The sequence below is a fragment of the Parasteatoda tepidariorum genome, chromosome X1 (genome assembly GCF_043381705.1).
Source record: "Parasteatoda tepidariorum isolate YZ-2023 chromosome X1, CAS_Ptep_4.0, whole genome shotgun sequence".
Lineage (NCBI taxonomy): Eukaryota > Metazoa > Arthropoda > Arachnida > Araneae > Theridiidae > Parasteatoda > Parasteatoda tepidariorum.
The window spans coordinates 62,147,954-62,167,019 of NC_092214.1; the positions used below are offsets into that span (position 1 = coordinate 62,147,954).

The 19,066-nt window shown below is 28.6% G+C and overlaps 2 protein-coding genes across 5 annotated transcripts in view; one reads left to right on the top strand and one right to left on the bottom strand.

Moving 5' to 3' along the window:
• LOC107452629 (protein disulfide isomerase CRELD1) overlaps positions 1–19,066 on the bottom strand; it is a 111,961-nt gene that overhangs the window by 75,285 nt on the left and 17,610 nt on the right. The gene's annotated exons all lie outside the window — the stretch shown is intronic.
• The window catches only part of LOC107452612 (Utx histone demethylase), a 129,960-nt gene that overhangs the window by 26,052 nt on the left and 84,842 nt on the right, over positions 1–19,066 (top strand). The window contains exon 1 of one of the 4 annotated variants that reach the window (XM_016069138.4): positions 10,113–10,919. The exons of the other annotated variants lie outside the window; for them this stretch is intronic. The gene's annotated coding sequence lies outside the window, so the exon portion shown is untranslated. Of the gene's footprint in view, positions 1–10,112; positions 10,920–19,066 lie in introns of those variants that run through there. 4 annotated transcript variants of the gene reach the window in all.

The window sequence follows — 19,066 nt, forward strand, 5'->3', positions numbered from 1 at the left end:
CCGGCTGGTAAGGTTACTTTTGCTTCTGGTCGATAAGATCGAAGGTATGTGGGCAGTCATAAAAAGGGACTTTAGAAAAAAATGTCACCGCCAGTCCGGTACCACAGACGATTCGATTCGTATTTCGCGGAATTTATGTGGCGATGGAGGTATGGAAATTCTATTCATGATAAATTTAGACAGTATCTAACTGCTATTAGAGAATTCTCTGCACCTAAATCTGAGGATATTCAAGCTTAATGAAGAAGTTAGCTGTTTTTTTTTCTTTTCTTTCTGTGCTTACTCCATTAATTTTTGTTTTTAGTCAAAATGCATTTTATTGGGTTTGTTAATTTTGCTTATACTGGGTTCATTGTAATTTTATAAAATTTTGGTCCATGTTTTGTTGAAATTTTCCAATGCTTTATTGAAATATTATGTTTGGCCGCCATTCCTGCTACCACGGTGTTCCGAGCAAATAGGAATGGCGCCAAACATAAAACCGATGAAATGACCCTGTCGAGGAAACGATCATGTCGACGAAATGACTTGTCGACCAAATGACTTGTTGACGAAATGACCTGTTGACGAAACGCCCTGTCGACGAAATGATTTGTCGATGAAATGACCCTGTCGATGAAACGATCATGTCGATGAAATGACCCTGTCGACAATATGACCCTGTCGACGAAATGACCCTGCCGACAAAACTACCCTGTCGATGTAATAACCTTGGTAAAGATACGACCCTGTTGATGAAATGACCATGTCGACGAAATGACCCAGTCGACGAAATGACCTGTCGATGAAATGACCCTGTCGACTAAATGACTTGTCGACGAAATGACCCTGTCGACGAAACGATCATGTCGACGAAATGATCATGTCAATGAAATGACCCTGTCGACGAAATGACCCTGTCGACGAAATGACCCTGTCGACGAAACAACCCTGTCGATGAAGTGATTTTCGATTAAATGAATGCGACCCGACAAAACAATCACGCATGAGACCAATTTTTTGCGACATTTTTTTAACGTTTTAAATTGTAGTCGAACTTTTAAAGAAATATAAGAAAAATTTATAAAACGTTTTTCTAAATAAAAAGAAAACACATTTTTTTTTACTATGAATTTGAATTGATGTGGATTTTTGAGATGAAAGATACAACATAAGAAAAAAATATTCAGGCAGCTGTCTTAAACATTGGTTACAGTATTATCACGATTAAATATATATACAAAACTCGAAACTATTAAAAAAAATAGAAAATTCAAGAATATTAAAACAGTTGTCAGTTTAGCATTTTTCTCATTTTGTTCCAATTTAACCTATATGGTTTTAAAAATCGAAATTTTTGTGTTTAAAGAGGAAAATAAAATTATTCAATGAATTGACAGAACTAGTATTCATATTTTGAAGAAATGATAAACGATAACAATGGTGGTAGAAATAGTTTTTATGCATATTTTATATGATATATTTGCCTTTTTATTATTTACAAGAAAAGAAACCGACGAGATGAAATATTTCAGTTTTCTGGGATTACATGGTACATTTTGGTAATCATAAAAACTTTATATAAATTTACACAAAGAAATAAAAAAGACAACACATAGAACTTTCATTTTCTTCCTCGTTCTGCAGTATTTATAGCTTCAGTATTAAAATTTTAGAGAATACTTTTAATTCAGAAAAAAATATTTATGTAAAATACTGAATTCTGAGAAAGTTTATTAGCACAAAATAATTACTTTAAAAATCCTTTGTTATTTTAAGAAAAACAAAATAAATAGAACTACATAAGGTACGGTTAACATTCTCATATAATAAATTAAATTTAACAAATTATCCAATTCTTAAACAGGGTGCGTAGCGTTTTTAAAAAGTGCTTAAAGGTGCTTATTTCAGATTTTCGTTTTTTTAAAAGTCCTTAAAGGTGCTTTTTTTCATTGGGTGTTTTTAAAAAGTGCTTAATTTTCCCTTTTTCAAAATGGGATTTTTCCTTTACTATGTTGATTTTTGCTTCAAATTATGCAAAAAGACACAGTTCACATTGTTCTATTCAACGTTTTCATAATTAATTCAACCAAGTCTGTCCGTAGCGTATGAAAACGCCATTCGTTTTACAGCGTTTCTAATTTAGGATAATACCGTTAATTTTTAAAAAGATGCGTTTGCTTGAAAGTATATTTCATTAATTTTCGAAAACATATCTAGATAAATTAATAAAAGATAACTTATTACAGTTTTTTTTAATGGGAGACAGAATGTTTTATATGTTCAGCGAAATGATACCCTCATTACAAATGAAATCTGTAAATCAAAAGGAAACATTGATTATATTGGGGAACAAATTTTTTGTTGCATTCATAAAAATACTCCATCTTGCCTAATTCATGTGTGGGGATTTCAATTCTGAAATTTGTTTTGCTCCTAAAGCTACAGATTTTCTTAATGATATTTTTTATCTATTTTTTTTTTGTCGAAATGTACCAGTTTAAGTATGTATATATAGCAGGGAGTCACGTAAATGTTGCGAAAATTTTTTGGGAGAGTTCGCGCATTAAAATTGCCCAGAAATGTCGTTGTATGCGGCTAGGGCCGCTTCCCTGTAATGAGCGGTTCAGAAGTACACGAAAAAGCAATTCAAAGGAAACGCCCTTAGCTGTACATGACGATATTTACGGCATGTGTTCCGATGCAGTTTTAGCCCTGATGTTGTGCCCTAACTCCAATAGAAGTTTGTAGCAATATCTATGCGACTCCCTGTTGTATATAAAGTTTTTAAATTTATACGTTTCAACAAAAAATTTTATTATATATATATATATATATATATATACACATATATATATAGATAGATAGATACCTACATATATATATATATACATACAAAAAAAAGTTTTCTAGTGTTATTTTTTGAAGATGAAAATTATATGAAGTAAAAGTGTATGTTAAAAGCCAAAAATGACTGATATGTGTAAAAGAGAAAGAAAAAAAATTTAGGCGTAAGCACAAAATTATATCTTCATGGGTTTCTTTTTTTAATAATAATAAATTCTAAAAATCTGTTTCTTGTAATCATGATAATATATTATGATGATTACGTGTTATAATGATGTATACTCGATTACATATGATGATAACGTGTAATCACATTACTTTGATTACGAGTTAAACTCTTGAACTCTTTGACATTTCACCACAACTCTGATACATACGTACGCATTAGTGTTTTATATAACAGATAATTCAATAGTTATTTAAAAATCATAAATCACGTTGCACGGATAAGAATTTTGAATTAAACTGAAAGCAAATTAAAGCTTTTAAATATCTATCAACGTTAAGTTTGTCAAATTTTTATCGAACTCCACAACATCTTATCATTAAAAAGCTTTAAAAAGACTCATGAGCTCTAATTAAAATATGCGGGAAAAATTCTGATTGTAAAATTTAATAAATTTCACTGCATCTAAGGAGTTGGAAAAAAAAAACTTAAATGTGCCAAAAAATTTTTAATAACTAAATTGACTTTGCAATTTTATTTTGGAAATTTTTAATAACTAAATTGACTTTGCAATTTTATTTTGGAAATGTAATAAAAAGCTTTGATAGTTCAAAATATAAACGCTTTCTTGTTTTAAATGTTTTCGTTTTGTCTATCAATAAATGGAAAAATTACAAATGCGTATAATAGATGGATAAAGAAGTAGAGAGAATTTATCGTCTGCTCAATACCGCAAACGATTTTCATTCTGGGGACTTCCCTTATTTTTCATTTTGGGGACTTCTTTTTACTCTCCCTGTTCTGTGTTTTGTTTTAATTTTTTAAACATCTTTTAAAATGCGAGTTTATTTCATTTTACTCAAAATTTTCGTAATTTTTGAAAATCTTGCGTAGTTTTTTATTGAGGCTTTTAATTTACTCAGTATATAGTTAATTTTTTAAAACCTTTTTCTTTTAAAGTTCATTTATTTTAAAAAGCTAAACATAATTGAAATTAAGAATATTTTCATTTTTTTTAAAAAAAAAAAATAATGTAACAGAATTATTTTTTCAGAGGAATATTTTTTAATCAATAATTTTCTGATAAAATAATGCATATAATTAAATGTCTCGTTATTCGTTGCTTTGTCCTTTGAAGTCAAAGCTAATAACTAAAAATAAGAAATTCGATGCGATAAAATAGTTTTTTTTTTCTCAGCTTTTGCATTTTTTGTTTATAAATTTATAAATTTTTTCTCTCATCAAATTCAAAATTCGATTAGGGGTTCATTCGTGCCGTGGTGACCCCAGACATGTGATCGTTTTTGTGATCTTACATGAATTAAACCAACCAAACCATATTTCAACTGCATGATTTTTATGACCTAATTTTCATTGTTTTTTTTTTTAAATATTTTGCATGCACACGCTTCGTTATTATTATGAATTTTATTTTTTCACATAGTTATGCTTTTTTATTTATTTATCTGCGCTTTTTAAACTTAGTTCACAATTTCCCCCTCAAATTAACTTTTTAACACTGTAAAAACCCAAATGAGTATTTGGTTCAAAAGGCAAATTTTTTGGAGTTTCTGACTTTTTAGAAATGACGAACCACAAGAAATTTTCATTAAAATATGTGTATGTAAACCGTGAACTGCTATAGGTTTGTTTTTTCATATCTATCTTCAATGGCAGTTACATGTAGAGGTGAGTGCATGTCTGAGGATAATTCTTTGATTAAATGGTTCTGAAAAGAATAGTGTTGATCACAAGAGATCCGTATAATATACACGAGTGCCGTTTGCGGAAAATTTGTCACCATCACAGAAAATGTTTTACTATTACTAAAAAAGAAAAAAATCTGCCTCTTTAAAGAAAGTTTGTCTTTTTTAGATTGCCAACAGGAAAAAAATCATTTTTACTCTTTTACTTACCAATGCAAACACGATTTAAAATTAAATTCGCATAATTTAAAATATCACATCGCGATTCCTATTTACACGATAAGATCGCGCATCGTGCTTCGCATTTTCACGATTTTTTTTTTAAAAATCAAATATCGCGTATACAAGCAATTTAAAAGCCACTATTACGATTCGCGTTCAAGAGACTTAAAATGAATACATGGGTCATTCTCACAAAAAGGTGATTTTTTATGTCCCTTAGTAATAAATATTAGGAAATACAGCAGATTTCTTAATATTTTTCTTCATCATTTTTCGTAAAGTTCTAACTAACAAATCATATACATTTCTGCAATATGTATTTAATATTTCATTCTTATTTTTTAATAAACATAACTTCAAAATCCCCTCCGTGGACGTCCCAACGTCTGTGTCACAAAATAATTTTTAATGGCTGTTAAACAATTTAAATGTTATTTTAATGATTTTTGTTGTTTTACCTAGTTAAATGTTTATAGTAACTTTTTATTTAATATATTTTTTTAAATTTATTTTTATAAAATAAATGACTACTAAACTTTGTCCATCAAAAATGAAATCTCCCTCCATGGACAGTTAATATAGTTCGGTAAATATGCAATAAAGGGCAGGATATGTGAAATCCCTATAAGACAGCTGCTGGGAAAGGTAATCATTCCATTTTCTAATGTTAACTATCTGTTGTTTTTGTTCTCTTTGGTGTCAGTTTTGGATTGTTGTGTTCAACTGGGGTTTGTCAAAGTTCCCACCGTATACTCTGTGGACATCATAAAGAAGGTAAGAGAAAATTATTTTATTTTTGATCGATGAATTTTAGATTGCAAAAATAGTATATTTAATAAAAAGAACTGCGCCATTTTTGTAACTTTAAAATTAAAAATCAGTAAAATTCAAGAACTAGTTTTTGTCTCCTCCGTGGACATAACAAGTCCACGGAGGAGAAGACACAGTCAATGGAAGAGACAATGTGTTAGATAACCATAATACAATTTTAATAATTAAAAAACTATTTTCTTTTAATTGATATTTTTTAAAATGGAACAAATGTGTTAATTTGTTTGTATTTTTAAAGAAAATCAATTAAGTTTAACTTTTTCTTATCGGAGAAGTAAATATTGGCAATTTTTCTAAATAATTTCTGTGATGTTTAACATTTTTTTTCTCTTCAAATTTTAGGAAAAAAATTGCAAAACCAAAATTTAAGAAAAGAAAGCAATCAAATGTTCAAATGCAAAAGAGAAGGGAACAGAAAAAACTTAGTATGAGACAAGCTAGACAGAAATTAAAAGAAAACCCTATATTGTTTGAAGAAAGTTTAAAAAAAAAAAAAAAAAAAAGAGCAAGAAACTTTAAAATCTGTATCAGAAAAAGATTTAACAGAAAAATCGTGATTAAATGTACTTAAATTTCTAGAAATTGATAGAGCAAGCCGTTTGTGCCCAGGGAAAAAAGAAACAATAACAAGAAGAAAAGAGAAAAAACAAAAACGTTATTTGGATGACAGTATGTTTAACTTGCATAAAATGGTCACAAAAGAGTACCCTCAACACTCAACTTTCATGTGGAGTCTGAATTTTTATTTCAATAGTCTTTACATTTTAATTTATTAATATTCAGTAAGAGTTACTTAAAAAATTGTACACCTAGGTTAAAAATGGATGTTTCCTTTCATAGCAGCATGATTAATCGGAAGTAGCTCTATCTCTAATAATGAAATATTTTATTATTTACTTATTAATGTTAAACTCATATCAGTTGTACCCAATAATTAATGAATTAGTCTTCATTGACATTTCATATTTTATAACATAAAATGTCTCCTCAGTTGACTATTACATGTCCTCCATGGACAAGGCAGAATTTAAAATATTTTAAATCTTCTAAAAAATAAAATAGAAAACTTGACCATTATTATAAGGACATATAACAAAAATAAATAAAGGCATTTATGTAATTTTTATCACTTTTTTAATTACTTTAATTTAAGAAAATTTTTTAGTCTATTTATACCTTTTCAGTGAGAATGACCCACATCAGAATTCATATTCACGCGATTTTAAAATGAAACATCAAGATTCGTATCTACGCGATTTTAAAATCAAGCATCGACATTCGTATTCACGTAATTTTATGATCAAACACCGCGATTCGTATTTCACGCTATTTTAAAATCGAATATCGAGATTAGTGTTCCCGCGATTTTAAAATCAACGTTGAGATTTGTACTAACGCGTTTTTAAAATCAATCATTATTATTGGTGTTCACGCACGATTTTAAAATTAAATGTCGAGATTTGTATTCGCGTGATTGAGGCTCATACTTACACAATTGAATTAAATTAATAAAATCTCGCATTGATATTTTTATTTGAAAAATATTTTTTATAAATTTAATTAAATACATAATTAACATAAATTTTTTTCTTGCTCTTTTATTTTCAGTAGCTCAGGTATTTTTTTTTTTTTCGATTATTTGTTTTTTAATTATTTGTTAGTGTTTTCGCACATAACATTTTTAGATTTCTATTTTCATCTTTTTTTTATTTATTTTTTTGTTGCTTTTTTTTATTAAACTCATCCCTGTGGTATAAATCAATATAAAGTTCCATAAAAATTAAAAATTTTTAAAAAATCCAGGATTTTTCAAACAAATTTCGCCTAAATGTGGTGGCGACGAAAGGGTTCAAACTAGTTAAAGAGTTCATCAATGCTTGTAGAAGATTTTTTAGTTGAAATTTTGTGTCAGCTGAAAGATTTTAATTTAATCTAAGTCTAGCAATCGCTGGAGAGAGCAAAAAAAAGAAAGAAAAAAAAAATTCCCGTGGAAAATGTGTATTTTTAAAGAATCCATATTTTAAATTTTTTTTTAATGTAAAAATTTGCTTGAATTTTTTGATGCTAAAAACTTTATAATTTCGAACAAAGTAAAAAAAAAGTAATTTGCTTGAATTTTTTGATGCTAAAAACTTTATAATTTCGAACAAAGTAAAAAAAAAGTAAGTTAAGTGTTTCTTAATGTAAAAAATATTTAAATTTTAATAACCTAACTTAATTACTAAATTTGTTTGAAAATCATAGTTTATTATTCATAAAATATAATGCTTGAACCAAATATTTATCTGTTAAAAAATTAAATTGCGGAATAAAAATAATTGCAATAGTTTTAAAGTTTTAGTTTCCTTAGTGATTAAATGGATGCCTTTTACCCCCCTTCGCACATGCCTCTTCGATGATCGTTATTTTGGTTGAAAAATATTTTAATCAAGCAAACTAGGGGGAAGATGAACACATAATTTGTTTATTTATTTATTTTTTAAAGTTTTTTCTGACACAACCAAAAATATTCCAGCGCTTCGTATCTTTCATCCATTTTTTTAAATCGTTTTTTTCCCCATTCTTTTTAAGCATCTTTTCCATTTAATGCTATAAATCCACTAGGTCAGTGTTTCCCAAACTTATGACTTTGTGTACCCTTTCTAAATTTTTACGTAACGCTGGTAACCACTAATAAAAAAAACGAATGGAATTTTTTACTATAAAAAAATTGCACTAAAGTTAAAAATCACAACTGGCTGCTGACACTTAACTGTTAACTCTGCAAAAAATAGCTAATAGAAAAATACGCAATCGTAAATTTTTATGGTTAGCTTTGTTTTTAAATAAAAAATTTTGAAATTTTCGTTTGTTGTAAGATATTTCGCATAAGAACGCGTAACCACCGCTAAACTGTTCCCGTACCCCTGGGGGTACGCGTACCACACTTTGGGAAACTCTGCACTAGGTTGATCGTAAGTTTACTTACGGTGATTAACCATAAATATTCAATTTATATAAATAAGATTGATGTTTCGTATTTGTTAATTCTATCAAAAATTAATTACACTGAAGAAGATGTTATAAAAATGTTTATGTCCATTATCTGCTATTGAAGATTTTTTTAATCCTGTCATGAGTTGAGTATACGAAATTCCACTTATTTTTAATGGTGTTATTTGTTGCTAAAAATTACACTTTAATACAATTGAGTATAATTTAGAAAGTTTATTTTTTATTTATTTAAAAAAAAGAACGAAAAAACCAATTGCCTTCTTATTTAGAAAGAAAATATAATTTCGACCAATTTCGTTTGTCTCAATCTTAGTTGCTGAAACTTTTTCACACTTGAATTTAGTAATAAAAAATTTTTCTATTTAAATTTTCTTCATCCCGCCCCCAAATGTCACTTAACTTGATCCATAACTTAAATTATAAATTTAAAAAGAAAAAAAATTGGACGTAAGATTGAACCAGTCAATATGTTGGATTTTCATATTTAGAATTTTTATTAAAGCTTTTTTATTCCGTCAAACGGTGTGTAATACCTCGTAGGATATTTAATTTTTTCGGATAAACACGGGTTCCTAGACCCCAGGGCGCCCTTGATTTTTCCACCTGCTATTTTGTTAGTTTCCTTTTTTTTTCTATGCTGCTTTTGCGTCAGATTTAGTTTAACACAGTTTAATTTCGTTTCAATGAATGTAATGTTTGAGTTTGGTGCAGTATAACCGCCGCATACTCTTGTGATTTGAACATTTAGTCTATTCCAACAATGTTCATTACAGATTTGTTTCATCTTTCAAACATTACTGCGAAACTCCCAAGATTTTTTAAATTAATTGTTATGTTATTTTGAAATCATTATTTTCAAATTTAAGCAGCAGCAAGAGGTTTGCCTTTATTTTTTCTATTCAATAAAAATAACGAGAAGTTTTTTTTTTTTTTGCATTTATTAATTTTATTGAATAAAGAATGCTTGTAATCCGGGTTCCATAAAATAAAAATTATTATTGTGTGAATTTCAGTCGGTCTCTCATGAACTTAAATAACTTGATGAACCTCAATTAACTTATCAATATAAAAGAAAACGAAATTAACACTGAATAAATGTTATCACATAGTTTTATTTACGTAAGAAATTTCTATCGCTTTCAATTGCATGTGTGAAATACATGTTCTAAGGTCTAAAATGTTCCCGATAAGATAAATATAAAAGAACGGTGATATATCTGTCCTAAATGACGTTGATCCTGAGATAGCTTTTCCCCTTTCTTTTTTTTTTTCGCGTGGACATTTATTAGCCAGAAGTTTAACACTTTTTTTTCTTTTTGTTTATAACTAGTTCCGGTCACGATGCTCAATACTTTCTCATCATACCTAAAGAAAGGAAGTGACTGTAGTGATAAGTGGGCGACAGTTGATTCTGCCAGAGTTAGTGAAAGGTGGGAGTGATAACTTTCGAAAAATGATGCGAAGTTTTTAGTGATTGAATAAATAAAAAAATGAACCTTAAAATTGTGTCAGGAGGTTGTCGCCCGGAAAAGCTTATTTTCTTATCGATTCTTTCATGAAAACCCGAGGTCCCTTCTTCCCCTCCCGCGGTAGTGGAGACGTTCCATAAATACAAAGCATAATACGCATGCCTGTAACTCTGAGGTAGGTGAAAGAGGAGGGGGGTGCATACCCTCCGTTTCGGGACCGTAGGTTTTGTGTAGCGACCGCGGATGTGGGGGTCTGGGGGACTTCAGAAAGGGAACCAGTGCGAGTGAGATCTTTTGCCTTTAGGGTTGGAGTTTGCTTACTGCTCGATTGGCTACAAAACCGACGCTGCCCTCTGACGTCACAGCGCTTGGTTTTTACGGAGAGAGAACGTTTCTGAGTTTTCATTTGTTGTTTAGCTAGTTGTGTAGAGTGGAAGCTATAACACTGCCAATGTTATTTCTTGCTCAGGTATTTTAATCCACATTGTTCGTCAGTCAGGTGAATTAATTGTGAAGTGTTCACTAGTTCTCCCTTGGACTAACATTTTGTTGTTTTAAAGACACTATGTGATAATTGCTCGTGTGTTTTAGCGCTGAATTTATTTTTGTTTTTTTTTCTTCTTTGTTTGAGTTTCCGTGCCGGCGAGTCTCCCCTCCCCCCACTCACAGATCCCACTGTGAACTCCGCCATCCCGTGGGAATACAGTAAGTCACTTTTTTTATATTTTACTTTTTACTCCAGCATAAATTTATTTTATATCCAATTTAAAAAGCGCGTTTTATTTTTACATTTCGGCAATTGTTTGCTACAGAATATGATTCATTGTTTATGTAATTTCACATGTTTTTAGTTCATATTGGCTGGCATTTTTTTAAATAATTTCTTGTTATCGAGTGTTTTTTAAAGGAATGTTTGTCTTATAAGCAATCACAAACCAATGTTTACTCAATCACCAGAAACAATATTTTTAATAAGATAAATGTCTGGAGGTTAAATGTCTATCGGTTTTGTTTACATGCCTAAATTAGCGGATGCAGATGGCGCTCGCACGTTTCTTTTGACACATGTGCGGTTAAATTAGTTTCGTTTATTGTTCATTGACACTTGTTGGGAACTGCTCTGACATCTGAGCCGAATCCTTCAATTATGTTTTTGTTTTGTTTTTTTTAGATGATACTTAAATCTCTAAATATTCTTAGATGTATTTCGGTTTTTTTTCCTACTTTTTTATTAAAGGTAATTTACAAAATTTAGCTCATAGATTAGAATGATGTGGTCAATTAATTACATTTGAATATTATCACACATACTTTTGTTTGTTTACATTCATAAGGTGGAGTCACTCGCGTATCTTCAATGGCTCTACGTATTTATTTTTTTCTTTCGATGTTAAACCACTGTTTTTATCATTTTCTGATATCGATCTTTTTGATTAAAAGTTTGTGGATTCAATTACAAAGCGCTTACGTTTTTTTTTTTTTAATATTTTTTTTTTATTTTATCGTTTCCTTACTTATATTTTCTTTTATGAGAGAAATTTGGATAAGTTGACTCTTCGCGTAGTATTTTTTTACCTTTTTTTTTTCCTAGAAACAAAAGCGTTATTACTTAGGAATTTATTGGCGTGTTTTAATTAATTTTTTTGTTGAATGTTATTTATCTTCAACTCGCAAATTCGTCATATTAGGCTGATTTTAAGAAAGATATTGAATATTGAAGGAAATAAACTGTCTTACTTAAATTGTCTCATTTAAAGATCACGTATTAAAAGACTTTCTCGTTTACTCCTTAAAATATTTTAAATAATTATAGAGTATTAAAACCTACTACTTCATTTTCCTTAAAATATTTTAAATAATTATAGAGTATTAAAACCTGCTACTTCATTTTCCTTAAAATCTGTTAAATTTTATTGAAAATCTAAAGTGTTATTAAGTTTAAGTGTGACATAATCAATAATTTTGGGATTAATTTATTGATATGTTTGGGAATTAGTAGATTTTTAGAATATTTTAATTGTATTTTATTTTTAAAATTTCTTATCTATTGTGTTTCTTATTGTATTAATCATGCTTTGCTCCCTTATTAATTATTCCTTACGTTTTTTTCTTTCTTTTTTGTCTAAATTGTTGAAATTTTGACGAAAATTAGACACTTATTTTTCAAGACTCTGATAACAAAGAAGTTCTAGTACCGCCAATTTCTTATTTTGAATGAAATATACTGTTGGCAAAATATTTCTAAATAAGTAAAGGTGGGAAAAAAGTCTTTGCTCCTGATAAAATTTAAATTAATGTTCGAGTTTAAACTGCTTATTTGCAACCGTGAGGGTGCAAACCACTTTCAAAAACATAGCATTATCATTATTCAGTGCTGACTTCTTATTACAAAAATATTCACAGAAGGAAAAATGTGCCCTTCAACTGCTTTCTTAACAGCACCCTTAAAAAAGGGGGGAGGGGGTAGATCGAAGTTGGTAAAAGTGATACTCATTATAGTCATTAAAGTGGTTTCGAATTCCTGCCCTGAAATCTTATCCTTGTAGTTATACATTTTCACCTTACTCTTCCAGACCCGTTTCCCAAGTGAAAAACTTTTTCCCCATTTAAAAACTCATTAAGTTACAAGTGTACTGTAATCATTTTTCCATCCTGTTTGTATGTTTATATTTATTCAATTCTAAAATTTAAAGAAGAAAAAATACTGACTGATAATTCTGATAATGTTCACCATCATAGCGTCCGGGTGGGTGGTCCAATAATTTTCCAGAACTTCAAGAATTTTTCAATGTCATCTCTCTCTTTTTTTTTTTTTAAATCCTACGAAAATTATTATTTTTTTTATTAAATAATAGAAAATTTTATATGGTTTATGTATATAGTTCAACAAAATAGTTTCATATCATAATTTTTATTTATGTACATTCCCCAAATTTAAAATATACGAATCAACTTTTAACGAAACCTAATTGAAAAAAAAGTCTTTTTGTCTGCTCTTTTTTAGTTCTTAGAGTAATAACAGCTAAATATTGTCTTACTATTCTTTCAAAATATGTTCTTTGAATGAATTGTAGGGATATAGAATCTGTCGTGTCAAGACAAGTTCTTAATTATTTTCGATATAAGCTACTTACTCTTTCTTAAATATGCAAAATTACTCTTAAATTTTAAGTAAAATTTTTTTCTGCGTACCTCTTAAATAGTATTTCGATTAAAAAAAAAACATGCTGCGTTTGCATAAAAAGCATGAACTTATTCAATTAGACAAATTTCAAAAAAAAAAAAAAAAAAATCAAATCAAATCCATATAATTAAATAAATTTTGTTTCATCTTCTATAAACTTCTTCTATGAACTAACCAATCTTGCTGTTCTGAATTATATCTGATTAAAATTATAATTCATATGAATGTAAATAACTTAGTATGTGAATGTTCAATTATATGGTAAAGCTGAACTGGATAAGTATATATATAATAAAATTTAGTTAATTTTTCCTCTTTCTCTATCATATTCGAATAATGTGCTTAGAACATTGCTAAAAATCTGTTGAAAAAAGGTATGAATTTTTATTTAAAATATGTTTTGAAATTAATAAATATTATGTGTTTTTGGATAACCATTTTTCCATTTAAAATATGTTTTGAAATTAATAAATATTATGTGTTTTTGGATTACCATTTTTCAAGTTACATGGTATGTTACCTTTCAATTTCATAGTACTTAAGATGCCCAATGAAGGTAAGTATATCAAAGAGAATATTAGTTGTCTTGGTTTTCATCAGGTAAGTGCTTGATACATTTAAAATAATACCATCTACTTTAAGACTTGGTGTTACACAATGTGAATTATTGGTTGCAAAGTATTCGTATTACTTCTAAAAGGAATAAGTGTTGCATTCCTTTGCTTTCTGTCTAATATTAGGTCTTCATGTTGTTTCATTGGTAAGTTAATGCAGTTATTACATAGTAGTAAATAGTTGCACAATTTATGCTTTCATTTATTTATTTATGTTTTTGTCGTCCATCCTATTCTTTTATAAAGTGTTAGGCCACTTAAGCGGTGAAAACAGTATGCATATTTTAGGAGTTTTTTTTTTTAATGGAGACAATGGAGAAAAAAAATTAGTTTTGTATGTTCGTATGAATTTTCTTTTTTTCGTTATGTCGATTTTTGCTAGGGCACTCACGTTTTAAATATCACAAAAGGTTAAAAAATTTCCCTGAACTTTTATAATTCTACGTACTTCATTAAGATTGAAGTTTGTCTTATGAAATCAATCCATGAAGATATCCGATTTGAAGAAAGAATCTTCGAGGAAAATGTAAAGTTTTATGGATGCCCATAGTGAATTGTGAAGGGTTGCTGAAATAAAATTCAAAATTTGAATATATTTAGCTTTTTTCCCACTCTTAAATCTCTGAGTATGATTTTAAGTGAAAGTAAGAAGAGGGGATTTTTTCGGAATCTTAGATTTGCCTAAGCCCTGAAGGGAAAAAAGTAAACATTTTTAAACTTTCGCTTTTACTTACTTTCTTCCTCACTTAGATAATTTACTATTTTATTTATTTATTTTATATTTAGAGGGCGTCTGAATTATGTATTTTTATGCGTAATTTATTTCTATGTAAGATAAGCGTGTTTAAATTTTACTCATTTGCTACTCAACTTTATTAATTTTTTGTTCAAAAGTATTTTAAAAGCATTTATTATGTTACGTGTTAGTAACAAAAAATTTTGGTAGCTTTGAACATGCCATTGAAAACATATAATTTAAAACATGTAATTTTTTACAATAAAATAAATAATTTAAGACATATAATTTTTTACAATAAAATAAATAATTTAAAACATAATTTTTTTTTATATATATGTTGGAATTATCATAAGTGGATAATTTTTACGAAATTTCTTTTTTTCTCAACGAAGATTGAGAAAATCACCTTTTTATCTTCTAAATTATTCCTAGCAAATATTACCTAACATTTATTTAAAGTTAGCGGCGTAATTACGACTCGTCTCAATAAGTTAATGGTGGTGGAATTTCAGCAATATCATTTTCCCCAGGAAGTGTGGCTTTGAAAATTTTTACCTGCAAAACATCCGGATTTGACTGATGTTTTTTAAAAGGGGGGGGGGGTCTTGCCCTAAACCGTTATAGTGTAGCGAGCTTGTGAAGAGAGCAGCAGGTGGTCTGGTACTAGCTCCCGGCGGCGCAGCTGGTCTCAACCACCATTGTCTCTGATTTTCAACAAACCGATCCCCCACCCCCTTGTGAAGTTTTTCTGTGTATTTATAACTACAGTGTTTTTCTATGTAAAACTTTCTATTACTGTTCAATGTGGTGTGATTCTGTATTGAACTTCTCGATTTTTACTACGCTTTATTCACGGATAAAGTGAGCTTTAAGTAAGAGGACGACTTCGTTTCAGTCAATTGAGTATACGCTGGCGTGACTTCATTGACGATATTATTTTGCAAATGGCTTTTATCCCCTTTGTAATGAATGTTATCGTGGTAATTGTGTACAGGAAGAATAAGTCATGCTTAAAATTTACAAATAATGAACGAGATAATATTTTAAAAACGCAAACCGACAATGCGAATGCGGATGAAATTTCTGTGGAATGGAGTGTTCTTAAATTCTTAATGATTTATCGTGAATGAATTGTAAGATTGCAGAGAATTCATAATAATATTTGCATGAAAAATCGCTCCAACTTTTTGATTTTTTTGTTTGTTATGTTTTACAAGCATGGACTGTACAATTTTTGTTGTAGTTCCTATTTATTTAATATATTCCAGATATAGCGCAACCAGATTTTTTTTTCTTTAGAAGGGGTGGAGGTAGGGTTCCCTTTGTTCCATTTCGTTTAATCTAAAGAAAGTACTTTTTCTTGTCCAATTTTGTCTTTTCCAATTTCGTATAATATTGTTTGTACTAATTAAATTGGATAATTAAAGTTTAGCTTTTGAACTATTAAGATTGCAAGTACATGAGGAATTGTTAGTGTAATAGTTAATATGAGTAATCCGTTTGTTTTTTTTCGCTTTTAGCAAAATAAATATAACTTTTCGTTTTAAAAAATAAACAGTAAAATCCATTTAAATTAAAATTATTTATCATAATCTTATTTAAATGCTATAAACTACGAATTTATTTTTTATTATGTTGAATTTACTTTTTTTAGTTAAATAAATTATATACGTTTTAAAAAAATTCCATACTTAACCAAAATTCCATTTTGTACCAAATAGTATAATAGGTGAGTTTCTAACTCAAATAAGCAATATTTTTATACTTTGACGAAAATGGTTTTTGGTTTCAAAACCAAAACTGCTCCGTTCCTTATGTAAGTTATGGGTCAACCCTCTCTCTTTAAGGCATAATGATTATACGGTTCCCAAATTTTCTTCTTTCCTGATTCTTTACATGTAGAAAGCGTTGACGTAATATTTGGGACGTATTTTTAATAATTATATGTTAGCTAATTTTAGTTTTTATGAGATACCGTGTATTTGAATCTAAATTAGTTCAGTATTTTATCATTATGACCCTGTAATTTAGTTTCCCTTTTCATTTTAACTTAAATTTATATGCAAACGAACTTCCCATAAACTTTTGTTTGTTGTTTTTAGCTGTTAGAATACGTTATATTTACTAGTATTAAAGAATATTACCGTTTTTAAGACTTTCGGTAAAATAACTCTGATTTCGCTCTGTGTACTGAATTTATCAGCGATGAACGGCCAAGAGGAAACAGACTATTTTACTTCTGTCTGATAACGTATTAGTCAGTTTAGAACAGGTGCCTTTCTATTTATATTTCCTCTTCAAGTATTATTTCTAAACTCGGTAAACAAAATCTTTTTTGTTTTGTTTTCTTTGTTTTGTCTTCTACCCTTGCTAGTAAAAGTTTTCGCATTATAATATTTAAGGGGCATATACATTTCGCGTGAACTTATGTAAAATATACTAATTATAGGATTTTCCCGCACAATAAATTATTATGCGTTTTTATCTCTCAAATACTTTTATTAATTCTGTTGTTTTCTAATGTTAAGTACAGGAAAACTTTAAATCCATTTTCGTATTTTCTGGAATATCTTAATAAAATAAGCTTTCAAATTTAACACGATTTACGCACCATCATTAGAATAATTAAAATGTCTTGTTATGAGTTTTTTTTTCTTTCTTCTTTTCTTTTTCGGAGAGAAAAACATTCTAAAAGTGTAAAAATAAATGACGTAATTAAAGTAACTCGAAATTTTAATTTTTTCACAACTTTAATTTAATTTTTTCATAAACTTAAGTTATCGTTGTATACTTTAAAAAGTTTTTGACTAAAGTAAGATATATCAAGGCGGTTTCTAGATAACTAATTTTGCTGCAACTTCGGTTCATGAGTTGTTAAAAAAAAACAATAGCTTTAAAATGTTTATTTTATTATTTTTTTTATTGAGAATAGTCTCAGCATTTCTTCCATCTATCTTATTTCATAATTACTTTTTGATTAATATTTTAGATGAGTTATGGTTTATGTTGAACAACATAAAAAAAACTTCATTTTTGTATTTTAACTTAGAATGCTCCGCTGTTAAAGTGTTCATTGTTTCGTTTAGTCTAAAGATTTATAATACAAAATATGAAAATGACATTTTTTTTCTCTTTTCTCATTGAAGAACTGATAAGTCTGACGTTCAACAAATATATTATTTTAAAATTAAAACTCAAGTCTTCCCTTTTTTTTCTCTTTTTCTTCTTCTTTTGTTTCTGCGAGTTACTCATACGTTTGTTTCATCATTATTGTATATCCCAATTCCGATCTAGTTTTTATTCCGATAAAAGTGTAAGATTTTTTTTAAATTGTTTTTTTTTTTAATCATTTTTTTAAAGTTGCATTAAATCATGCTGCTTATTGGCACATACATATCTCATTCTACTGATTTAAACTGATGTTCTATTTAATATTTAAAAGAAAAAGAATGTATAATCTAAGTGCGTATATTTCTGTCTAACCCATGGTCATAATTTCACCTCTGCGCTCTTTTCCTAATCTCCTCCTTTTTTTTTAAAAAAAAAAGGTACATTTCAAAATTGTCTCTTAACTTTTGATCATCGTGTCGTCAGTTATGCCTCTGTAAAAAAAAAAAAAAAAAAAAAAAAAAAAAAAAACGAAGAAAGTAACAAAGGCATTATTCCCCTATGGTAGCTTTTTTATTGCACAGAGCAGGCAATTTCGGTTATGTATTTTTCGAAGCAGTCATTTTCGACCTCTCTTTTTCTAAACATCGCCTTCAGTATTAAACTTTTTATTTTACTATTCTGAACTGAACTAGATTTTACTCTAATTATCACATCGCTTTTTTTCCTGCTATATTATAATCCCCCAGATTAAAAATATTATACTGTTATCAATGTGATCTGCCCTTCTTCTCTTTTTTGCATATCAAAACATCTGTTCACACTCCAGTCTGTTTCTTCTTAGAAATTAACAAACTTAATCCATTTAAGTAAGTCTGTGCCGTTTACACGTGGTAGGTTTGATAACAATTATAAACCGTCCAGGTGCTATCATCTTTTTAAAAGAAGTGCCATTAAAATTTTTATTTATTTAGTATTTTTTTATAACATTTCCATTGCAATTTAGTGTTTCACGTGGTACTAAACCCTTTTTCATGTACTGTGTTTGTAATTTCTGAATATTTTCTATTATAATATAATAGTGTGTGTATATATATATATATATATATATATATACTAGCTGACCCGGCAAACGTTGTTTTGCCATATGAATTATTTCTAGAGTATGAAAATTTATCTTATTTATTGTAAGTGTGGTATATGAGTG